Raw genomic sequence first — 25,464 nt, 5'->3', positions numbered from 1 at the left:
TATTTAACACAGCTTAAGGTTCACACAGGTCAATGCACCAACGTACTGAAGCGGCCACACCACGCCACAATATCAACACTATCACATCGCTCTGCACACACACACAATTGGATACACTTCGATGCTCCAGAGACAAACTCCGAGCCATGACCTCCCTGAGTTGGATGCTTGTGCATCAATTATGTCTATTGTTGAAATGGCCAACTCCAACCTAGACTCAAAAATATGACAATAGTTAACAAGAGTGATTGTCAAATGTTCATCCTTTCTACGAGACATATATCAATACAATTTTACATGACTTGATTTTGGCCAGACATACTTATAACCAAGATGTACCACCACATAAATGAGGGTCGACTTTCTCGTACCATGGTTTTTCAAAATTAAGATATCAATAGCAAGAAGAACAAAAAAAATAGAGAAAATTTGGCTAAATTTCAAAATAAAACACTGTGAGGAGGTAGAAACTCCAACGCCAACACTAGAAGTATGTGAGACCAGTGCACAAAAGGCAAAATAATATTTAACACAGCTTAAGGTTCACACAGGTCAATGCACCAACGTACTGAAGCGGCCACACCACGCCACGATATCAACACTATCACATCGCTCTGCACACACACACAATTGGATACACTTCGATGCTCCAACTTTCCTCCCCAACCAAGATGCATTCATACAACAGGTCGCATGTTCCTTAACTACCAATGCATTCCATTCTGGTGGCCCCTCTTCTGTTGTGGGATGGCACGAATTTAACTCTATGCTTTCACCATTGGGTCCCCTTTGGCCTCCAATGACCATCAAGTCATTTCCACAGGCCTTAAATGCATTACCCGAGCCATTTGTAAATTTTCCCTTTTGTAAATTTTCCCTTTATTGACGATCTTCCCAACACATTCCACAGATTGGTAACCTTGTTATAGTTCTTGACTTCATTTTGCCAGTACTCGACAACATAAAGCTTATTATTTACTAATGCAACCAAGGGAGGTGCTTGGGTAGCTGCATTGCCTCCAGAAAACACGACTGAAATCCTCCTCCACGTTTTTGTGTCAAGGTTATATTCTTCACCGAACATTGGATATTTTGTATTGCTTATCATCCCACTGATGACATAGGAATTTCCATCCATGAAAAATCGAAATTGATATTCCATTCCTAAGAAAAATGTCTCCCAAGTTCCACGCTCTAAATTATAAAGTTCTACATATCTATGCACACCCCCAAGTCGCATCACAGCCTCCTGCCACAATTGCAATTTGCTCATCAGTGGCGGAATTAAACAGACACCTAGGCATATTCATCGGCGGTCCTCTATACCAGTTATCTGTCAACATATTTTACCTCCATATAACAAATCCCATCACCTCCCTTCCAAACAAAAGAAGTTATGTCCCAATAGCTAAAGATTCCTTGTATGGAAGTGTAAAACAACCATCAATAGGCATCCTCGGCAAGCGCATCGAATGCTGCCATGTGGGATCAAAGGCTTCCCATCGATCTAGATTGCAGGCGAAGTAAATCCAATGATCTACTATTCCGAGCTGTCTCCTCAAAATGTAAACATACCCACTTCGAACAGGCAAATTCAACCTTTGGTTCACCAAATCCAGTGCACCATAATCTGATATCGATGATTGAGCAAAGAAATTCCTTGCCATGTCCTCTTCATAGAGCCTGGGAATAATGTAATTATCAGAGCCCTCACAGGATTCCTCTACATACCAATTATAGCAAGCAGTCGCTGGATTTCACAATTCCGAGCTCACAACAATATTGATCACACTCTGAGAACGTCCTCCAACTCCATGAACCTCCAACTAATACCAAGAAAGATTTCATGGTAAAAAAAGTTGAGATGTGTCATATGTCAATGACTCAAAAAACTTCCTGAGAACCGAAAGCACTCGGAGTTTAGATGACAACAACGCACCTCGCACATAACTCCACGACGTAGCCCAAATCAATTTCTATTGAATCAACTCCATAGGCACTTAAAAAATTTGATGGACAAACAAAAATTAACATACTACTACAAAACATAGAAGGCATACACTCTCAAACAAATACATATACTCTTCATTTCCCTCATCTCGAGAGGGCGCAAGGACTATACTCTTCATTTCCCTCATCTCGAGAGGCCAAGGACCAGGGGCCTTACGAACTCTAATATCAATAAATATTTTCTAAATGCACTCAAAATTGTATATTCACATCAAATAATAATACAATTTAAATACAAGAAATTATGTATAGAGATATTTAATCTATTTTGGATATACAATCTCTTGGTTGAGTGAATATTTCAACCACATATCAATTTAGGAAGCTAACTAGTTGGAGAGAATATCTCAACCAACTAGACCTCAACAAACTGTTAACTAATGGGAATAAACTCATTCTAGAATTGATGAGCAATCAAAAAAACATGTAAGAATTATATTTTTCCAAATACAAATACCTCAACACTCATTATTTCAAAAAAATACTATAATATATTAACTTGTCATAAATTACCAACTATTCATTATTTTAATAATATAAAATATAACCACCACATAGCTTGCTTTATTATTTTACATACCATGAAAAATTAGCATTGCATGACAATTAACAATATAAATAAAATTAAAGAATATAATTTTCATTATTTTACCAATATAAAATATAACCACCACATAGATTTATTATTTTACATACCATGAAAAGTTAGCCTTGCATGACAATTCACAGTGTAAATAAAAATAAAGAATATAATTTAAGCATCGATGAGCATAGATGGATAGTTAACCTTTGGACATCCATTATAACCGCAGTAAGTAGTGAAGGAATTATAAAGTGGTCTCAAACATCATCCTTGAAAATGTAGATGTATGTTTTTCCTCCCAATCAACTTTTTTGTGAATATGATATTAAAATATTTAATTTAAAAAATAAAGATTTTATTTGTTATTACTTTTAAGATTTCACTTTCCCTGAGGTAACTTTGATGCCTCTGTAAAATTTAATTCCAATTATATATATAAATATAACTGGTGTTTCTATCAAATATAATCCCAAATCTATATATAGATATAGTTTGATTCCCCTCCTCTTTTCACTTCTCCTCCATTTTATTATATTATTGAAAATGCATGATGTAAATTAATGAGATTTGAATATAAGTATACACTTAAAATAAGGTCGCACATGTATTGTGAAACTTTTTATGGTCTCGTTTTAGTGAAATAATTTTTCTCTTGATGATTCATGAGTTCTATCTTGACAAAGGATCTTTTACCATTTGAATTTCATTTTAATGTAGTATTTTTTATATTTCATTACGAAGATCAAACATGCAAAATACCTAAGTAGTATTGTTGCATTATATTTCCCATATGATTTATTAAGTTATAAGTGAATTTTTGTAGTCAAACACTTACCCTTTTGCCAATTCCTTTTCACACAAGGCCACACTCAAGTTTTTACAATTTCCTTTTCATAGAAATTTTCTATAGCCATAATTAACAATAATGATTGAAGAATAAACCAATGGTGATCTATCTTCATATTTACTAATAGTTTGTATGGCTAATGTTGTTATGTTTATGGTTACAAGTCTTCACCCAACAGAAAAATGCAACCTCCACTGGTTTTCCAGAATAGGGAAACATTGACCAAACTTAGGATTGAAAAAATATTTGTCTTTCTATAGAGATATTATGTGAAATATTGTATGTCAAATTGCGAAGATCAAACATGTGAAATACTTGAGTAGTATTCTTGCATTATCTTACCAATATCATCTATCAAACTATAAGTGAATGCTTGTAATCAGACACCTACCTATTGCCCAAATCCTTTTCACAAGAGGCCACACTTAGTTCTAAAAAATCCCATATCCTAGAGATTCTCCATAGCCACCATTAATGATAATGATTAAAGAATGAATAAAGGGTTAATTATCTTCATATTTGATGGTTATATGAACCCATAATTTCTCCTTAAAGTCAAACCAAAGGAAAATATAAGTCTCCATAGATTTTCCAAGATGGGGAAACATTGACCAAACCTGAGATTGGAAAATTATTAGTATGTCTTTCTATGGAGATATTGAGTGTCGATTGTGTGCAGGAAAAATTCCATAGAGGGGGTTCATGTAGCATATGTTCAAAGGTGATGAATATATAGAATTTTCTCTATAATTGGGAGAGTAGGATATTGATTTGAGAGTGTCTCCTAATATTAGAAGGTCATATTTTCAAAATGTGGTAGACAAATCAATGCTTATGCTACATGTGGAGTTTACTTCATAGCTAATTAGTCATCATAATAGAATATGGAAATGAGAAGTCCATTGCATCATTTTCACCATTTATCCTAGACACTTATTATAGGTTCCGAAAACTTGATATAAATATTATTGATGAATGGGTAACAAAAGTTTTGAAATCCAAGAATTATCATAAGATTATTAAACAATGTTGGATAAAAGAGGGTGTATTCAAATCATGCCAAAAGGGAATATATCCAGTCACCTACCAAAGCTACTCATTTGGATATATAATCACACTAATGAGTAGAATATTTGGTGAGATGGATGTAACACAGTTTGAATAATCATGGATCTTATTGATCCCCCAAGTAATGGAATTTGGGAAAGTATTATATGGTCATCTATATTGTTAACAACAATGCAAAATGTTGTTTCTAGAGAAAAATATTATGCCTACAATGCAAAATGTTGTTTCTAGAGAAAAATATTATGCCTCGGATATCCACTCCATTTTGTTTATGTAATTATACTTATTGGATGTGATGTTTGTAGTAAATCATTTTACTAGAATGATATTGTACTGACAACCAAATGAAAAACCAACCCATGATTTTTGGCCACTTTTTATGGGAACATTAGTTTAAAAGAGACTAAACATGGACTTGTAATCAGTTCATAATTCTTGTGTATAGTTTGAGCTTCTACAAACCAACTGCTTGCGTCTTAGAAGAAGAAATTCATGTCATGTAAAATTTAGGGTATTTTTATGCAATTGAATATTATATATAAATAGAAGCATTTGGAGCCACTTAACCTCTACATTTAGTCCCGATGACCAAACAATTTCATCTACAGAGTAAAATCTATTCTTGTATGATTTTCAAATAGGTGTTTTTACACATATTAAATTAAAACTAGATTTGACATGCTTTTTGTCTGAGAGTGGTGATCACACAGTGAAAACAATTTATTGTCAGACTGGGCCATGTTTGAAGGTGTTCAATTGGCATCGGTGAACTCCATGGGTGGTATCTACTTTTTAGATTTTCGTTTGACATGCAGGGTGTTTGAACTTTGATATTGAATTTAGGATATCGAAGACAATGATGGTTGACATTTTAATTTGACTTGTTGCAATGTTATTTGTTATTTTAGTTATAGTATATAAGAATTAGTTTAATTGAGAGAATTGAAAGTTGTTAAAAGATATTTTGGTAATTGTGAGAAGCTTCATTGCCATATGGTAGGGATATTATGCAATAATCACTTCTACTAGATACCATGGTTGTGGACCTTAATATTTGATATAAGAGCAATGGAAACTAACATACTTGATAATCAACATTTGATCTATGAGAGCAGTCATAAAATTATATCCTTAGTTTTTAAAAGAACCAACATTTAGATAACACTTTTTCGACGTTTGTTTAGGTTGGGAAACATGTAGAACACTAATTGGCAATACTTGTCATGTTCAAGCTTGGAAAGTAGATTTAGTAAGCATTTGACATGTATAGAGATTTGACAATATATCAGAAATCCTGCATTGTTTATAAATCAAATGTATATGCATTTGACATACAATCTTTGGTAGCATCAGTAAGATGTACAAAATGCTCTTACCACTAGATGATTAGCTATGTATCTTCTTAATTTATAAAAAAAAATTGCAACGATAAGATTTTCTTAACTAGAAAATTAATTACAACACACAATTTAACTATAGGGTGGACATTACAAAATTTTATAAAGTTGGCGAGATGGGTTAGAAAAAATCAATTCAATTATTCTAGAGAGAATCTCTTAAATACTCTTAGAAATTTGGAAACTAATTCTCTCCTATATTTCTATCAGAAATATCTTCTTTATATTTATTTTGAAATATTTCTCTGTAATTAAATAACGCTAATTCTTGATAAAGTTATATTATTTTTTTCGTATAAATTATATGCATATTTACCCTTTTTATTCATCGCAATTAATATAAATTCTTATTGTATTATTTTGGGAGATTTTCACCTTTTCCCTATATATTAGAGTTGTCCCAAGTGTTATATTTTTTTGTGAATCTTGACCATTTTTTATTCCTTATCCAATGGTGCCCCAAGTGACAATCTATAGTATGTTCCCCTCCTCCGCATTGATCCAAAATTAAAAGTTTAGATACAGATGAATGTTTACTTACCATATGTTGTTTTTGACATCATCCCTCCTCCCTTCCCCTCCTATGTGTTGATCCAAAATTAAAATTTTATATATGTTATAATTTGGGTACCAAAGGACAAGTGGTTCCCTAAGGCTTTGATCTTTGGCCTAGAGAAAAATGTCCAAATTTATTTTTACTTTTCTCCTAAAGTGACTTTATAAGGGGTAAAGTCAATTTAATTTAAAAGTGACTTTATAAGTGGTAAATTTACCTTCTAATCTAAACGTAACTTTATAAGTGGTAAAATTACATTTAATTTAAAGGTGAATTTTTTAAAGTCAATGAAGAATTAGAAAGTGAAAAAGTGACTATGGAAATAAAAGGTTAAGTGGGTCTTTATTTAAGTGGGTGAGTTAAAAAATAGAAAGTGAGAATTAAATGCACATTTATTCTCATCCTTAGATGTATATGAATATCAGCCATTAGATCTTCGGGTAACCCAATTGGTCATTTAGAGAGTAAAAGGAGAAGAGAAGAGGAAAATATCATTCATTATTTCATGAGCATTTAAAGGAAAGAGAAGAGAGAGCAAGGAGAAAATTTGTGAGCAATGAGGAAGTGAAGGAGAGTAGTACGAAGTCATTTCAGCAAATCTGGGTAGCAACATTTATAGCCAGTCATCCCAAGGAAAATCCATACAACAGGAGAAAGGAAAATATATCAAGGAAGAGGGACAACACAGAAATCGAGGAAGAGGGACAACAGCAAGGGCATGAATTTCGAGGAAAATTTGGGCACGAATTTCAAGGTATCCATACTGCTGAAATCCGTACGATCCATACAGTCAATACAACAAGTTTTTGGCACATTTTTTGAGGCATGTCGTACAACATTTAGTGTTGTTTTATTGCTGTAAAAATTTCTATTTAGGCTATTTGTTGATTGGCACGATTTTTGAGGTGGATTTCAAGCACGGAAATCGAGATAAGTTGTAATTTGTGGTTGTTGGAATTTTTACTGTGTATTTTAGTTTCTTTGTAAAAGAATTTTCAAAAATAAAGAAGAGCTTTCAAACTAGTTTTCCACAAGAGTTGCAAGGGGTTTTTCCAGTGTCACATTCACCAAAAATTAGTGTGTTATTTTTTGTGTGTGGCTGTCATAATTTTACTATGTTTTATTTATAAAATTTCAACAGTTGTGAAATTTCTAAATTTGTGTTTTCAAAAAATATTGTCATTTCCATATTTTAGAATTTTTATCGTGCTTGGATTTAAAACTAAATGTATGGGGTGATAAGGAAAACTGATAACTAGAGTGGGAGTTGAAATTTCTTCATGGTATCAGAGCTTGGTTGGTTGAAAAGTGCAGTTTGGGACAGCAAAGTGAAAATTACAACAACCTGATTTTTACACAGAAAACAAAAACCCTTACCACAAATTTGAAAATTTTGGTTTGGTAGGATAGTGAAACATGTCTTTGGGTTTGAGAGTTGAAGACAGGTTGGATTAGCACATTGCAGGAGATTACCACTGGTGTGCCAGATTTCAGTTCTGATCACCTTGATGTATGCAGAGGATGTGTTATGGGGAAGTTTTCTAGATCCCCTTTTCCCAGCAGTGACAACAAAGCGATTTGGATCCTTTACTTGATTCATACCGATGTGAGTGGTTGGATGTCTCATGTATCCTTGAGTGGTTATTTGTACTATGTTTTATTCATTGATGACCACTCCAGAAAGACCTGGATTTATTTCTTGAAAACCAAGAGTGAGGTCTTCAAGTGGTTTCAAGAGTTCATAGCCCTTTTGGAGACCTAGATAGGTAGGAAGATCAAGGTCCTCAGGTTGGAGAATGGAGAGTAGTATACCCTTGGTGAGTTTGTTGATTTTGTGCTATGGTAGGCATTAGGAGGGAGTTCAAAATTCCTTACAACCCCCAACAGAATGGGGTTGTAGAGAGGAAGAAAAAATCCATTGCAGGGGCTGCCAAAGCCATGCTTCATGATCAAGGGTTACCTTTATTATTGTGGGCAGAGTCCTGAAACGCTAATGTGTACTTGCAGAACAGGAGTCCACATCGTGCCTTGGGGAATGTGACTCTGGAGGAGGCATTTTCTAAAAAGAAGCATGATGTTGGGCACTTTCATATCTTTGGGTGCCTTACATATTCTTATGTCCCCAAGGAGAACAGGACCAAGCTAGAGCCCACTGTAGAGAAGGGCATCTTTGTGGGTTATAGCGAGACCTCGAAAGCTTATTAGATTTCTATTCCTGTGAAAGGGAAAGTGGTTGTCAGGAGGGATGTGAAGTTCGAGGAGGAGAGAGCTTTGAGAAGGTCATAGGACTTAGAGTATCCAGAGTGACCAGAACCTCAGGAGCAGCTGAGTCAGTCAAAGGGATCCAGTGGTCAGGGATCGAGACGTACATGGATTACAGTGTCGGGTCTATCAGTGAGCAATGGCTCTCAGAGTCAGGTGGGTGGTTCTTTGGGCAGCATGCAGGGCAATTCGCAGAGTAGTTCATAGGGTAGTCCACTAATGGACAGTTCGCACAGTACTTCAGCATCTACAAGCATAGATTCAGGCATGAGGTTAGTTGGCAGACCCTCAGGAGTTCAGGCTTCTGATGATGATGAGGATTCTTTAACTTCGATGGGAGAAGTATGCTGAGGGAAGAGGAAGCCCAAGTGTGTTCAAGATACCTTGTACGAGACCACATCAATTGTTGGGTCAAAGAGACAAGTTAGAGAGAGTAAACCACCTGAGCAGTTCTATAGTTACATGGCATTGGTAGCAATCATTATTGACTCCAAGCCTTCTAGTTATGAGGAGGCAGCCAACCAGCAGGTCTACATATAGGCCATGACAGAAGAATATTCTTCTATTATGAATAACAATGTTTGGGAGGTAGTGCCGAGGCCTGAAAGTAAATGAGTTGTTATTTCCAGATGGATCTCCAAGATAAAGCATGCTCCAGATGGCAACATCGAGAAGTTCAAGGCTCAATTTGTGGTGAGATTGTTCTCACAGGTGGATGGAGTTGACTATGAGGATACCTTCATTCTCATAGCTCAGTATACATCTATTTGCTCCATTATATCAATTGCAGCAGATATGGGTTGGAAGATCCACCAGATGGATGTGAAGAACACATTTCTCAATGGCTTCATTTAGGAGGAGGTTGATATTGAGCAGTCGCAGGGCATTGAGGTGCATGGGGAGTTCCATGTATGCAAATTGAAAAAGGAAATCTATGGTCTAAAGCAAGCTCCCAGAGCTTGGTACTTGAGGATTGATACATACTTGCAGTAGTTGGGTTTCACAAAGAGTGATACTAATTTAAACCTATACTTCAATGTGGTGGGTGCGCAACCTCTCATTCTGGTGTTGTATGTTGATGACTTGATCATCACTGGTGTAGAGAGACTCATTGAGGGCTGTAAGAGAGATCTTGCTTCAGAGCTTGAGATGAAGGATAATAGCCTGATGCATTATTTTCTGGGATTGGAGGTGTGGCAAGAGGATCAAAATTTCTTCTTGGGACACGGGAAATACATTGTGGATATTCTTAGTAGATTTCACATTGAGGAATGCAAACCAATGTCTACACCTATGATCACTAACTGGAAGAAGCTTCATGCTTCTAATTCTGAGTTGGTGGATCCTACTCTATAAGAACAACTGATTGGTTGTTTGATGTATTTGGTCAACACTCAAGCAGATATATGTTTTTCAGTTAACACTATGAGTCAGTTCATGTGTGAGCCCAGGAGATTGCACTGAGTGCCTGCAAAACGCATTCTTCGTTACTTGCAAGGTACTGTGGATTTTTATTTGGATTATAGGCAGGGTGATGGAGTGAGACTAGCAGGGTACACGGATTCAAATTGGGCAGGTTGTGCTTTAGATAGGAAGAGTACTTCTGGGTGTTGCTTTTGGTTGGGTTCGGTACTTGTGTAGTCGATCAACCGGAAACAACAATCAATTTCATTGAGCTCAACTCAGGCAGAATACATGGCTGCTAGTTTGGCTAGTTGTGAGGCCATATGGCTTCGCAAGATGTTGTTTATTATATTTGGTCAGACATTGAGACCTTCAGTAATTTACTGTGATAATCAGAGTTGCATAAAACTCATGGAGAATCCAGTTTTTCATGACAGGTCAAAGCATATTGATACCAACTATCACTTCATTAGAGACTATGTCCAAAAGGGAGCTGTTAAGCTTAAGTACATTTCCACAAATGAGCAAGTAGCATACATTTTCACGAAAGCCTTACCATGGGGAACGCATGTCTACTTCAGAGACAAGATGGGAGTGGTAAGGAGCACTTTCCTCACTAAGTGGGAGTGTTAAAATTTGGGTACTAGAGGACAAGTGGTTCCTAAGGCTTTGATCTTTTGCCTAGGGAAAAGTGTCCAAAATTATTTGTACTTTTCTCTTAAAGTGACTTTATAAGTGGTAAATTCAATTTAATTTAAAAGTGACTTTAGAAGTGGTAAAGTTACATTCTAATTTAAAGGGGACTTTATTAAACTCAATGAAGAATTAGAAAGTGAAAAAGTGACTATGGAAATAAAAGGTTAAGTGCGTCTTTATTTAAGTGGGTGAGTTAAAAAATAGAAAGTGATAATTAAATGCACATTTATTCTCATCCCTAGATCTAAATGAATCTTAGCCATTAGATTTTAGGGTAACCCAAGAGGTCATTTAGAGAGTAAAAGGAGAAAGGAAGAGGAAAATATCATTCATTCTTTCATGAGCATTTGAGAGAAAGAGACGAGAGAGAAAGGAGAAAATTTATGAGCAGTGAGGAAGTGAAGGAGAGAAACAATAAGATATTTCAGCAAATTTGGGCAGCAACATTTATTGGCATGCATCCCAAGGCAAAACCGTATAACAAGAGAAAGGCACAAATATCAAGGAAGAGGGACAGCAGCAAGGGCATGAATTTCGAGGTAGATTTGGGCACGAATTTCGAGGTAGATTTGGGCACAAAATTCGAGGCAACCATACTTCTAAAATTCGTATGATCCATACAGTCGGTACATCAAGTTCTGGGCACATTTTTCAAGGTAACCCGTACAACATTTAATGTTGTTTTATTGCTGTAAAAAATTATGTTTTGGTTGTTTGCTAATTGGCACTTTTTTCGAGGTGGAGTTCAAGCACGAAAATCAAGATAAGTTGTAATTTTGGCTGCTCAAATTTTTACTGTGTATTTCAGTTTCTCTGTAAAATAATTTTCAGAAATGAAGAGCTCTCAAACTGGTTTTCCCCAAGAGTTGTAGGGGGTTTTTCCAGGGTCACATTGACCAAAAATCAGTGTGTTATTTTTTGTGTGTGGTTGTCATAATTTTACTGTGTTTTATTTCTACAATTTCAGCAGTTGTGAAATCCCTAAATTTGTGTTTCCAAAGAATATTGTCATTTCTAGATTTTAGAATTTTTATCCTGCTCGGATTTAAAACTAAACGCATGGAATGATAAGGAAGATTGATAACCAGAGTGGGGGTTGAAATTTCTTCGATATAGGCATAAATCAAACTTGTTTACTTTCTATTATGAGCGTTATTGCCATATTTATTTCAATAATCTTTTATTTTTAAATTAAACACTCATTAAAGGAGGAGAGAACTAAGATGAGATTTTGTAGTGAAATTATTTCAAATTATACAAGATGGTTGTAGTGGACATTTATTTCAATACTAATTTCCATAAAATAGTTGCTCAAAAGTAATTAAAATTTATGATTCTAGTTGTCATTTCAAACTTCAGGAATGAACTTATACAATTATTTGAAAACAAATTAAATGGTTTTTTTTAATAGTAAAAATTATTTGGAAATATATAACATAAGTGTATTAAGAAAATTTAAAAATTTTAAAAATTGCTAAATAGAAGTTATTGAAAATACTGAGGAAGTCAATGTATTCATCCTCCTACCAAAATTTTCCTAAAAAAGATGGAAAACCATATTTCTCAAAAAACATATGAACCAATAATCAATTAAAACTACCTATCAACTAATCAATTAAAACCTAATGACCCAATACACACCTAATGAACTGATATATGTACATGTCAACTAATCAATCAACATATTGATACTTAACCTTAAAACGCCCATTAAAATCCTCTTAAAAATATTCCCTATAACACATTGGCTAGCCCATAAACATGCTTTGAATGAAAACCAAAATAATATCATTGTTAAAAAAATTTGTATCCTCTGTTTGGAGTAGATTTTCCCTATTGAAATCTCTCCAAAAATGATGAAATCATAACCATAACCATAATTAAAATAATTTTTTTATTCACCAACAATTGACATATAACGATCAATGGTGAAATGTGTGTAATATCTTCTCGTAGATTTATTTTATGACTTTTATATTGAATATATATGAGTGAAAAGTAAAAGTAGGACAAGTAATATGTTGTGACATTATAAATCGTTATTTAACTAAAAAAAATATTTTTGTGTGTCAGTATTTTTGGAAATATATTAAAGGCTATCATGTGAGATTAGACTCCTAATTGCAAGAAAAACGTTAGAATTGGGTATGCCCAAAAAGGGGCAGGAACAAAAGAAGAAAAACTCCTCCTTTGAAATTTGGAATTATTAACTGAAGCAAAGCACTAAGATTTCACAATTAAAGATAAATGACATGAGTGGACAGCTGTGAAAAGAGGACTGCGAGAGATAAAGGCAGTCACTTTTATCAAAGACCAGTGTGAAAGAGTCTAGATTTGGATCTAGAAAACTGGCAGGACACTGCTAAGGGGGTTAAGGAGGTGAAATTGAAGAAGAATTTTGTATTGTTTTCTTGGCATGGAGGATTAGAGCTCCAAGGGAACTACTAAGAAACTTAGTTCATGGTTGGGAGGAACGTGGAAACCTTTAATATACTTCCCGAAAGAATCTAGACAAGTATATGAATATTTGAATAATTTTGTGATAGTTTGCTTGGTTTAGAAAAAATAGAAAATATTGTTATTGTGATTTTTAAATGGTTCTAGTACTGCAGAAGAATAAAAGGAAAAGTTGAAATAATGTTTTGTAAGTGAAACATAAATGTGTGTGTGTGTATTTTTTATGTTTTGTTACAAGTAAATGGAAGATTTGAGGTATAGGGTAAATATTTCCTCTGTTTTGGAGGGTGGTAAAAATTTATACCCATAAAGTAATGCTAGCATCATCTATGTGGGTGGATATGAACAAGAAAATCTAGAGAGTGTTGTCTAAGGTAAAAGATTACGAGGTGGTAAGGATAATACTATGCACACACTCAATATATGATTATTAACCTCTTACTCACATTAAAATTGAATTTTGTAATTGTAGAGTAAATAAATATATGTGCGTAACTATATAATTATGGCAAGAAAAAGAAAAAATTATGCCCAAGTTATTTACTCCTATATATAAACATTGCAATTTGTCCAACATTTTTTTTGTTGTCTCACAATGTCTCACTTTATCCATATCTAACTTTGATATCCCTTTCATGATAGTCTCCTTAGGATTTTGTATTAAATTCATTCTTCTCTCCATATTCTACAAACAACCAAACATCTAAATCAATGGCCACTAAATGGTCTCCCATTCTAATATTCTAGACCACATATTCTGTTCCATTAAAAAATAGAACTTCTTCTAGTGTAAGCCAAACTTGATTAGCCATGTTTCCTTTTGATCTACCTTCAAGCGGTTAAGTTATTCCTGAAGGAATTTTCCCAAATACCAATTAATGGAATCAATATTTAATGTTGAGAGGAGAGTGAACAAGTATTAAGGGTAATTTTAACTTTTAATGTCCATTTATATTTTCTCCTTTAACTTGGAAATTATTCATGTGAGTCATCTTCATCATATCATGTAACAACAATATAGATGAACACATGAATACACACACACACACCATGAGCATCATATAGAAAAGAACAAAAAGAATTTAACGTGGAAACTAAATATGAAAATCCACCAATTTGTTTGCTATTATAATGTAATCTAAGATCCTACTTTGTTACATCATATGTCTTTATGAGCACCCATACATAGGAAGCACCAACATGCTTAAATTGTTTGCTAGCACAAACTAGTAGGAAGCACCAATTCCCTTCTTCTGTAGACACTTGATCAACTTACTAAAAACACCAACTTTATGGATTTATGCAAGCACCCACTTGCAAGAGGCACCGACCTCCAAGCTCTCCTTTAGACATCCACTAGGATGGAAGCACCAACTCCATGTTTTGTAGGCTCCAACCCACAATTCCATAGGGAAATTAATACTCTATATTATCGCACCAACTTGGCTTGATTTTAGGTTTGGTTTCACCACTTCTTAGCTCTTTGTTCTAGCAACATCATGAAAATTAGGTGTTAAATAATAAATCAATCTTTCTTAATATTGAAGAGAATATGAGCCATCAAATCAATTTATATCTAGAACATATTTTAATTGTTGGGTCATAATGCAACTAATACAAACTAAAAAGGCACATTAAGACACACACTTTACCTAAAAATGCATTAGACCATGTTGAACTTAATTTACATTAGAACACTAAACTAATTTTGAAGTTTATAAATATTGTAACAATAAAGACACCATCATTTCTACATCTATTAGATCTAGAACTTTTATTCTAATCATCCTACTAAGAACATAAACTTTTGAGTCGTGGCTAATATACTTTTATACTAAGAAAGAAACATAGAAATCTAATAGTGATCCTTTTACTCTGGTTAAATTCACAAGTGTGAGTGCAATGGATTTCACAAAAGTTGTATTATTTTACTTGTTTTGACATACTATCTATTCTTTATGTTACTAATTTTCTATTTTATTTTAATTTACGAAATTGCATTATAAGTATATGAAGTCCTACCATTACAATTTTAAATTTTAGTTAATTTATTTTGTTTATATATAAAGTAAAATATAATTTTTTTGATAAATAAAATTAATCATCGTATTGACAATATTCTTAGTTAATATCTCATATATATATATATATATATATATATATAATTCCATTTAAAAAATTAGTAAAATAGAAAAAATACTATACATCATAGTACAATAGATAATTTAAAAATCAACTATTTAATGCTTTTATTTTATTTTTATATTTGCGTAATTTGTTTTAATTTCAAATCATGTGAAAAGAGATAAATTTCTAAAATATAACTATTCTTAAAAAAAAAAAATTGTAAAAAAACATCGCTTCCAAATATTTGTTCTATCTTCCCATATAATAAATCTTAAGTTCTAAGAAATCTATACTTTTTTCTTTATACACATATACCAAATATGCACAAAAAGAAAACTACACATATCCATACAATTTAGCAAAGCTCCTAAACCATATGGAAAAAAAATATTCTTTCACTTACTTTATTATTATTATTATTTTATTGTTACATAAAGATCAAACAAATAAAACTTATTGTGTTTTTTGTCGGTTAAAAATGTTTTCATTGGAATTATAATAGAATATAGTTTACAAAGATCATCATGGCAGCCTCCACTCTCTCATTCTGACAAGACTTTTGGAGAGTGGGGTTGGGACATACCAAAAAGGACAACTAACATACATTATTTCTGGAGGGCGTTCAAGCCTAGACATAACTGACATAAACAAAAAAACCCATAACTGACAGTTACATATCAGGGTGGCAGATGAGGAGGAAGTACAGGAGGAGCAATGAAGAAACTGACATGATCATGGATATGGAAGTCAATATGCTCCACCCTCACTCCCAGACTGCGAAGGTGGTCATTTGTATGACGATGTTGATGCCAGAGACTATCCAACTACTCCAATATCTCATTCTAGCTATACTGGATGTCCTAGAAATAGACCATAGTCTCATTCCTGTCTTCATGCCTGTGATCTCAGAGAATATCCATATTGATTTGGATTAGACAAAGTTCCACTGCAAGAGATTCTTGAGTGACCAAGGCTACCACTTGGCCATGTACTTGAACTGGAGATACTGTCTCTATTTCCTCAGTATCTCGGCTACCAGAATTAGTCGAGCATGCACTATGTCCAGGCTCAAGCCGCCTCTCGGGCTGCTGCTACCCACCCACATGACAGGGCTAACCCCGTTGACTGGGAATTGGGAGAGGAGACAAATTAACTAGAGAAAGGAGAAGGCTACCCAAAAATAAGGACACCTGAAATAACAATAACGGATACGTGGGTTGCTGAACCACCCCCAAGGAGACTGTTACACCGAACTGGTCACCACCCTCTTGCAAGACTAGGATAAACAAGCCATGAACCACACCAGGTGGCCTGCACCCCCTCCGCTGCAACCACCCCAAGTGCACTTCAACTCGTAAAGGCACACAATATGCATCCTAGTCACAACGAGGTCAACTTTAAACCACACAATTCTAGAGGACAACCACACGTATCCCACAAATTCACACCCTAGTACGACTAGATGGGTGAGGTCCTGAGAAAACCACCCTACAAAATTGGGAGGCTCAAGCTTCTTAACCCACACACCGCTCACTGCCCTTTGACAGGAACAAGACAAACATGCCATGGTCCACACCGGATGGTCTTCACCTCTTCCACCCCAGGCACCCCAAGTGAAATTCAATCCATAGTTGCACATAGTAAATGCACCAATCACCCCGAGGGAAGAATTACACCAAGAAATTCCAGAGAGCGTCCACTCAAAACCCACTAATTGTCACCCGAGCACCACCATATGGGCAGAGTTCTACACTAACCACCATATAGAGAGACAAACATACTCACACTCCTTATCCCACACATAGGAAAGAAGGCCCAATCAAACAAATTTCTTCTACTGGAACCAACGACAAGACAGATCTTAGTGGTGACTCAGCTCCAAGCTTGTTCGTGTTCCCAGGTCTAAAGGGAAAAGGAAGCAATGAACCCCAGACCACAACACATGGCCTTGATCGCCCACTGTCACGTCCCTATCTTGGCAGTGGTCTTTCAACCTCACATAGGCATGTGTGGCACTGCTACCTAATTTATTTTCAACAATACTTTCTAGTATGGACTATGCATAACATTGAATACTTAGAATATTTTTCACTTCATTAAGAATTCATCATTTATTTTACACAGAGAAACATTCATTTAAATCATCATTCATATAAAAGTACACATGTACAATATTCTTCAAAGGGAGGGGAAACTCCCTGGATAGAGCTTGCCCAACAATATATACTAATCCATTTTTTATAAGTTCATGTACAACATCAACCTTTCAAGGCAACCACAAATTTACCTTGGAAAAACTCCCAAACTTCACTTCCCAAGTTAGCCTAATTCACCCTTGCCCAAGTTTCATTTAGGTCTTCCCAAGTCTTCATTCAGCCTTGCCCAGACAACCATGCAGCCTTGCACAGGCTCACCGTTCAACTCGACCCACTTCACCCTGCAGCCTTACCCAGTTTCACCTTGCAACTCGTCCCACACCTTCATGCCACCTTTCCCAACTCTACCATTCAAAGCGGCCCACCCTATCGTGCAGCCTCACCGAAGTCCGACTCGTGTCCCAACACCCTTAGCTTGTCACCCACCTAGCGCCTTTAACTTTTTGTGCTCGCACCCTTGCCTTGGCTCTCCACGCTCCCGTGTCGACCTGCCAAACTCGCGGGGCTCATAGCACTTTCCCACACCTTTGCGCTACCATGTCAAATTACCTAACTCGTGGGTAGGGTCGCACTTGCCCAACCTCCATGCTATAATTTTTCCGCTATCCATCTGCTACCTAGTCATTGCACTTGCGGGCAGACTCGCCCAACTTTGCGACCTGTCTCGGCTTGTGGTACCTGAAACTCCATTCTGTGGTTTTATTCTTCGCTTAATGCCTCCCAACACTTGAACTCTTCATTAAGCTCACTATGTTGGTCGCACTTGACTTGATTGATCTCCACCAATGCGTCCTCCACTATTATTACACTTAACCATGGTAAACGATGGGGTCGCCTTGCCCAGGCCAACCATACAATTCAGCTATCCACACATCGTTTCAACTTTCCTCCAAGTGGGCTCACCATCTTTCGCACTAGTTTTCCCAACTCGTGGGTTGGCTCCACCTCACTGTGTGGTCTTCCATCCATCGTATAATGCGTCCCATCATCAAATTATTTCATCGCGTAATGTCACACATATGTCGCACCTGACTAATGCATTCGTTGCATATCATCGCACACAACTCATTGCTCCTCGACTTGTCACATTTAATCGAGAGCGTGTCTCCCCAACGTGTCACACATCGCCAACACGACTCGTGGGTGTGACATACTGCCCCATTTTACATGTTTGGTGTCCTCGAGAACATCGTCACCCATCATTGCAAAGTGTCGCTAGCTCCAACATCCAAAAAGTCCCATGCTACCCATCTATGCTCTAATGTCACATAAACCATCAAAGTCTATGCCTCCATAAGAATGAAGTATCCTCTATCCATGACTCTCATCATGTATCGTCATCATGTGATCCATTGCATAATACTCCATCTAGCACAACATCTCAATCGTAACCAAGACATCTATCAGACACAAACTCGGTGCATTGCATGCCCCCATGTCACTGAACTAGTTACGTAACTAATCCAAATGTAATGCTTAACCCATGAGAATGTACCTCCCCATGCCACCGTTGGTTTTTCTTAGCATCTTATCACAATATTAACTCGATCAAGAATCCATCCAAGTGTAAAATATACCATGCTCAGGTCCATGTTATATTCATCCCAGTTGCAACATGCTACCCATGATGCTAATGCCACTGTGATGTCATACACTCGCATTCATCCAAGCATCATCAATCTATCAAAGAAAGAAGCCTCATCTCCAAGGCCTCTTGTAAGGGTGGTGCAGTCCTCCTAGACAATCAAGGCCTTGCAAAAACCTATCTCCAAGGTTGTCTATCAAGAAAGGAAGGCCAGAAAGTTCCCTCAGTGATTCTCATCCACCCATGTGTCTGATTGATAATGCATCCTAAGGTACTTGTGCACAACTTCAACCTCCTCATGTGTACAACCAAGCTTCTCAAGCTTCTCTTTCCTCAACTAAAAGTCATATATGCCCATGGCATACCTGCAAAATTCCACTATTCCAACTGGATGTCCACTTGTATAATCTTCCTCAACCACTGTCACTGAATAAGTATTTGAACTCCCTCCATCTACAACTCCATGGTGAAGATCCTTTTTAGAAGATGCATTTGTCAAGTGTTTCAAGATGTGTGAAACTTTCTTTCCACCTTCATCTCCCCTTCTAGCCCTCGTAACAAAGTCAACTATCTTCCTTTCCTTCATTGTTTGAGTCATACATCCAAGTCCTCTTTACTCCACATGGTCATTCTTTACATTCTAATCATTTGGATTCAAAGTCATAAAAGCCATACTTAGTCTATTTCCCAAGCACCTCCTCCTATTCATCGAAACCATCATAGCTTTTCCTTCAGTTTTAATCAAGAGAATGTCTTGTTCCATCATGTTTATGAATTGTGAAACCTTCAAAAAGTCTTTCCCCAACACCATAGTATGATCATCCAAGTCAACAATCCTCAAGTCCAACTTTCCAAACCATGAACCCACTCTCACCTGAGTGTCCTTCAATACACCAGTCACAACTTTCATGGTAGAGTTCACTGCTTTGAAAGCACTCCACTCTCTTCCCACTTCAACTTTCTTCCCAAAATATTTTGCTGCTTTCCTGCTAAGGAAGCTATGAGTAGCCCCTATGTCCACCAATGCAGCAAACCTTTTGCCATGTATGGTTACCTGCACAAAACTCAGCTTCAAGGCATCTCCATCCTCTCTAGGCTTGATCTTGTGTCTTACTTCAACAACCTTCTTCAATAATTCGACCTCAGAAGAGTCTTTTGACTTATGCTTCAACCTGAATTCCTTCTTAAGGTACTTTAATTCCTTTTTCGGTTCATCTAAGAAATTCGACCCTGGCTCAACTTGAGTTCCTTCAAGCTTGTCCTCCATCGCACCCTACTTAAGTGTCCCAATCAAGCACACATTGACTTCCTCCATTGAAAGTGAACCAATATTTTGAACATATTGGGTCATGTTCCAATGGTAGTGCCCAATTTTGTCAATGTAATCGAGCTCATATTTCTCTATCACAATAGGATTTCTACCAAGAAAGTCTCTTTCAATTTTTTCGCTGAAGTTCCTTGAATTTTTCCTGTGCCATGGTGCTATTCTCCCTGAGTCAAACTCGTTCATCCATGAGTTCTTGGAGTCTACGATCACCCTGTTGTATCTTCTCATCAAGTTCATTGAGTTCATCAGTCTTCCCATAAAGATTATTCAAGTCCTTCCGCATGTCCACTATCCTGTCTCCCATATGTATCAAGAGTTCCCACTCTTACATAAGAGCTTCATAGCATTTCTGCATTTCATCTTTCCAATAATCAGTCATGTCTTCAAGATTTTGAAATTCTCTTTCAACCATCTTCATCCGTTTGGCAAGTCTGCAACACCTGCTTTACCTTCAACGGTCATCAGCTTCAAAAACCCAATACTAACTGATATGAAGCTTTTTCTTCCAAAATACTTTCGATACTGCTTTGTCACAGTGCAAGTGTTTCTTCTTCTTCTTGTAAATCTGGTTCAACTAAATCAATCTCTGATACCAATTGTCATGAAGTGCATTTCTATCACTTCTTCCAAATATACTCTGATACCAACTCACGAAGTGTAGTGGGATTAACTTTTCTTCAAGGATTCAGTAAGCCTTTGATACCAACTGTCACACCCATATCCTAATGGCGGTCTTTCAACTGCACATAGGCAGGTGCAGCATCACTACCTGATTTCTTTTCAACAATACTTTCAAGTACGGACTACGCCTAACATTCAATACTTAGAATATTTTTCACTTCACTAAGTAGTCATCATTTATTTTACTCAACGGAAACATTCATTTACATCATCATTCATATAAAATTACACATGTACAATATTCTTCAAAGAGAGGGGCAACTCCATGGTTAGAGATTTCCCAACAATATATAATAATCCAATTTTTATAAGTTCATGTAAAACATGAGCCTTTCAAGGTAATGCCAAATTTACCTTGGAAAAACTAGCAAACTTCACTTCCTAAGTCAGCTTCGTTCAACCTTGCCCAATTTTGGTTTAGGCCTGCCCAAGTCTTCGTTCAGCCTCACCCACACCATCGAGCGGCCTTGCCCATGCTCACTGTTCAACTTGGTCCAATTCACTGTGCAGTTTTACCTAGGTTCACCATTCATCGCGCCCCACACCTTCATGCAGCCATGCTCGAAAATACCATTCAGGGCGACCCACTCCACCGTGTGACCTCACCCAATGATCTGGATCTTGCGCGAAGACCCCAAAGATCTAAAAGATTGAAATGGATTTTGGGGGAGAGACCCCCAAGATCTGAAAAATTGAAATTCCGGAATAAAAAGAGGAGAATGTCCAATAAACAAAACCACAAACAATTTTTTTTAATTAAAATGGAGAATAACTGTAGGACCTACATTGTGGCGAACAAATTGTCCTTTTACAAAATGTGACTTTTTACTTATAGTATTTTTCAGTTACAATACCACGGGTCAATTCCATGGGTGAATAAATACCATGGGTGGATGTCACAATACCACGGGTTAATTCCATGGGTAAATGAATACCATGGGTGGATGTCATAATACCATGGGTCAATTCCATTGGTGAATGAATACCATGTGTGGATGTCACAATACCATGGATGGATGTCACTTACAATATCATGGGTGGATAAATACCATGGGTGGATGCCATTTACAATACCATGGGTAAATTCCATGGGTGGATGAATAACATAGGTGGATGAATACCGTGGATTGATGCCTTTTTCCATTTGGATCATTCCTACCTACTTAAGAAACAATGGTCCCCATTGCATGAAGCTCCCTCCTACAAAGCCTTTGTTGAATATGAAGAGCCACTAAAGATAAGGGTTTTATCTCGTTAACCCATAACCATGATGAACGAAGATCCGAGGATAGAGATACCTTGTAATGCTTGTGACCAACTGTGATACTGACAGTGTGCGGCCTAGCAAATGGACTTCGATGAAGTGTGGGTTTGTGGATGACCCATAACCATGATGAACGAAGATCTTAGGATAGAGATACCCTGTAATGCTTATGACCAACTGTGATACTAATAGTGTGCGGCCTAGCAAATGGACTTCGATGAAGTGTGGGTTTGTGGATGACCCATAACCATGAGAAATGAATATCCGAGGATAGAGATACCTTGTAATGCTTGCGACCAATTGTGATACTAATAGTGTGTTGCCTAGCAAATGGACTTCGATGACAAGGATTTTGTGCGGTTGACCCATAACCATGAAGTTGGTTGTTAATGAAATAGCAGATGCCTACATAGCCTGGGGTGGGAGGCCACGTCTCCAAATAACCCAAGTTGAATGCTACTATGTTGAAACTGATGAATGTGAAGCAGGTGCCTACTAAAGTGGGGTAGGAGGGCACGTCTCCAACGGGAACCCACTTCGAATGCTACTCTAGAATTAAAATGGACATAACTCGGTCAATATAACTCAGAATAGTTATTATAACCTATTTTTGGAAGCAGAGCGACCATTTTGCATATTTCCATGTGTTGGCAATCCTTATCTCGACACTCTAGAATTTCATATTCGCACTATAATTTTTCCGCCATCACAAAAGTTCTGAAAAAAATAGTTGATTTTAAATCAGGGATATCTCACATCCGAACTCTGATTCCACCCATTTTTTTTGAAAATGAGTGATCTTTCAAGAGGAGCTCATATCTACAATAGTTTTTTTGAAACTATGCACAAAAATTTCATAAAATGATAGGAGAGTCGTCATCCACTAGTTGTCGTCAGAGAAAATAAATAAATAAATAAATTCTACAACATTGTTGATTTTAAATCAGCAATATCTCCCTCATCGAGACTCCGATTCGAACAATTTTTTTTTGAATTTTGGTATTTTTCCGGAAGGAATCCAGATCTATTATTTTGTTTTTGTAAATATTGCACCAAATTTTTTATATGTGATCTGCAAACTCGCAGCCCAAGAAAACCAATTTTGCAAAAAAAATGAAAACAAAATATCTTCCTACTTGGCCCAAGAAATTTCTATGCAGAGGTCGCAGCACGTGCCTGAAGTTTGTTGAATATTGCTACAAAAAATTGAAACTGAAATATGCATTAAACCCTCACTCCCATAGAATCGTAACCTACTCCAATACCACTGATCTGGATCTTGAGGGGAGACCCCCAAGATCTAAAAGATTGAAATGGATTCTGGGGGAGAGGCCCCCAAGATCTGAAAAATTGAAATTCCAGAATAAAAAGAGGAGAATGTCCAATAAACAAAACCATAAGGAATTTTTTTTTATTAAAATGGAGAATCACTGTAGGACCTACATTGTGGCAGACAAACTGTCCTTTTACAAAATGTGACTTGTTACTTATAGTATTTTTCAGTTACAATACCACGGGTCAATTCCATGGATGAATAAATACCATGGGTGGATGTCACAATACCACATGTTAATTCCATGGGTAAATGAATACCATGGGTGGATGTCACAATACCATGGGTCAATTCCATTAGTGAATGAATACCATGTGTGGATGTCACAATAACATGGGAAAATACCATGGGTGGATGTCACTTACAATATCATGGGTGGATAAATACCATGGGTGGATGCCATTTACAATACCATGGGTAAATTACATGGGTGGATGAATACCATGGATTGATTCCATTTTCCATTCGAATCACCCAAGTCCGACTCATCGTGTCCCAGCACCCTCAGCTTGTCGCCCACCCTTTTCCTTCAACTCGTCATGCCCGCACCTGTGCCTTGGCTCTCTGTGCTCCCGTGTGAGCCTGCCCAACTCGCGGGTCAGATCACACTTCTCGACACCTTTGTGCTACCATGTTGACCTGCCGAGCTCGCGGGTCGGGTTGCACTCACCCAACCTTCACGCTATCGTCTTACCACTACCCGTCTGCTACCCGGTTGTTGCACCCACAGGCAGACCTACCCAGCACTATGACCCGCCTTGACCTGCGGTACCTGAAACTCCGTTCTGCACTTCACTTGATCTCTCCACCAATGCATCCTCCACTATTAATACACTTCACCATGGTAAATGATGGGGTCGGCTTGCCTAGGCCGACCATACAATCCGGCCATCCACAAATCGTTACACCTTTCCTCCAAGTCAACTCGCCCATCTTTCACACCAGTTTGACCAACTCGTGGGTCACCTCCACCTCATCGTGTGGTCTTCCATCCATCATCACATTCTTTCATCGCATAATGTCACACATATGTCACACCCGACTCGTGCATTCATTGCATATGGTCGCACACAACTCGTCGCTTTTCGACTCACCACATTTAACTGAGAATGTGTCTCTCCAAATCGTCGCACATCACCAACACGACTTGTGGGCATGACACACATAGTGCCTCTAAGCCAAGGTCGAAATCTCGGGGAGCCACCATGGATACAAAACCACACTCTATGCTGACCAAAACTCATCTCCCAAGCTTCCACACTAAACTTCCTCCATGACAATATTGCAATTATAAATATGGTAAGAGCCTCCCACATCTCCCAAGCTTCCACACTAAACTTCCTCCATGACAATATTGCAATTATAAATATGGTAAGAGCCTCCCACATACTTGTGTATTGAATACACTAAATTTACATGAGTATGAAGTTATTAGAACGAGAACCAAAAAAAATAAAAGTTAATAGTAATTTATTTATTTTTTACTTTTAAATAAATATACAAAATTTCATTTTATATTAATACATTCCAAGAAATTTAAAAAAGAGTTATTGACTTGCGCAATTGATGAATAAATGGACATTGATATGTAGAGTAAATATATTTATTATCTATTATTTAAAAACAAATTTAAATATATATAAAATTTTAATTAATTTAAATAGTTATAATTAAATAAAATCATGTTAAGTTTACTTTATTAATGTAAATC

At 36.7% G+C, this 25,464-nt stretch overlaps 1 pseudogene; it reads right to left on the bottom strand.

The window, feature by feature from the left end:
- Positions 1–552: 552 nt before the first annotated feature.
- On the bottom strand, positions 553–20,415 carry LOC149185165 (F-box/kelch-repeat protein At1g26930-like; annotated as a pseudogene).
- Positions 20,416–25,464: the final 5,049 nt, after the last annotated feature.

The sequence above is a fragment of the Pinus tabuliformis genome, chromosome 3_2 (genome assembly GCF_031772625.1).
Source record: "Pinus tabuliformis cultivar Carrire ecotype Pingquan chromosome 3_2, CPIR1, whole genome shotgun sequence".
Lineage (NCBI taxonomy): Eukaryota > Viridiplantae > Streptophyta > Pinopsida > Pinales > Pinaceae > Pinus > Pinus tabuliformis.
The sequence above is the reverse complement of the archived record's forward strand: the minus strand, read 5'-3'. Positions and strand labels throughout refer to the sequence as shown.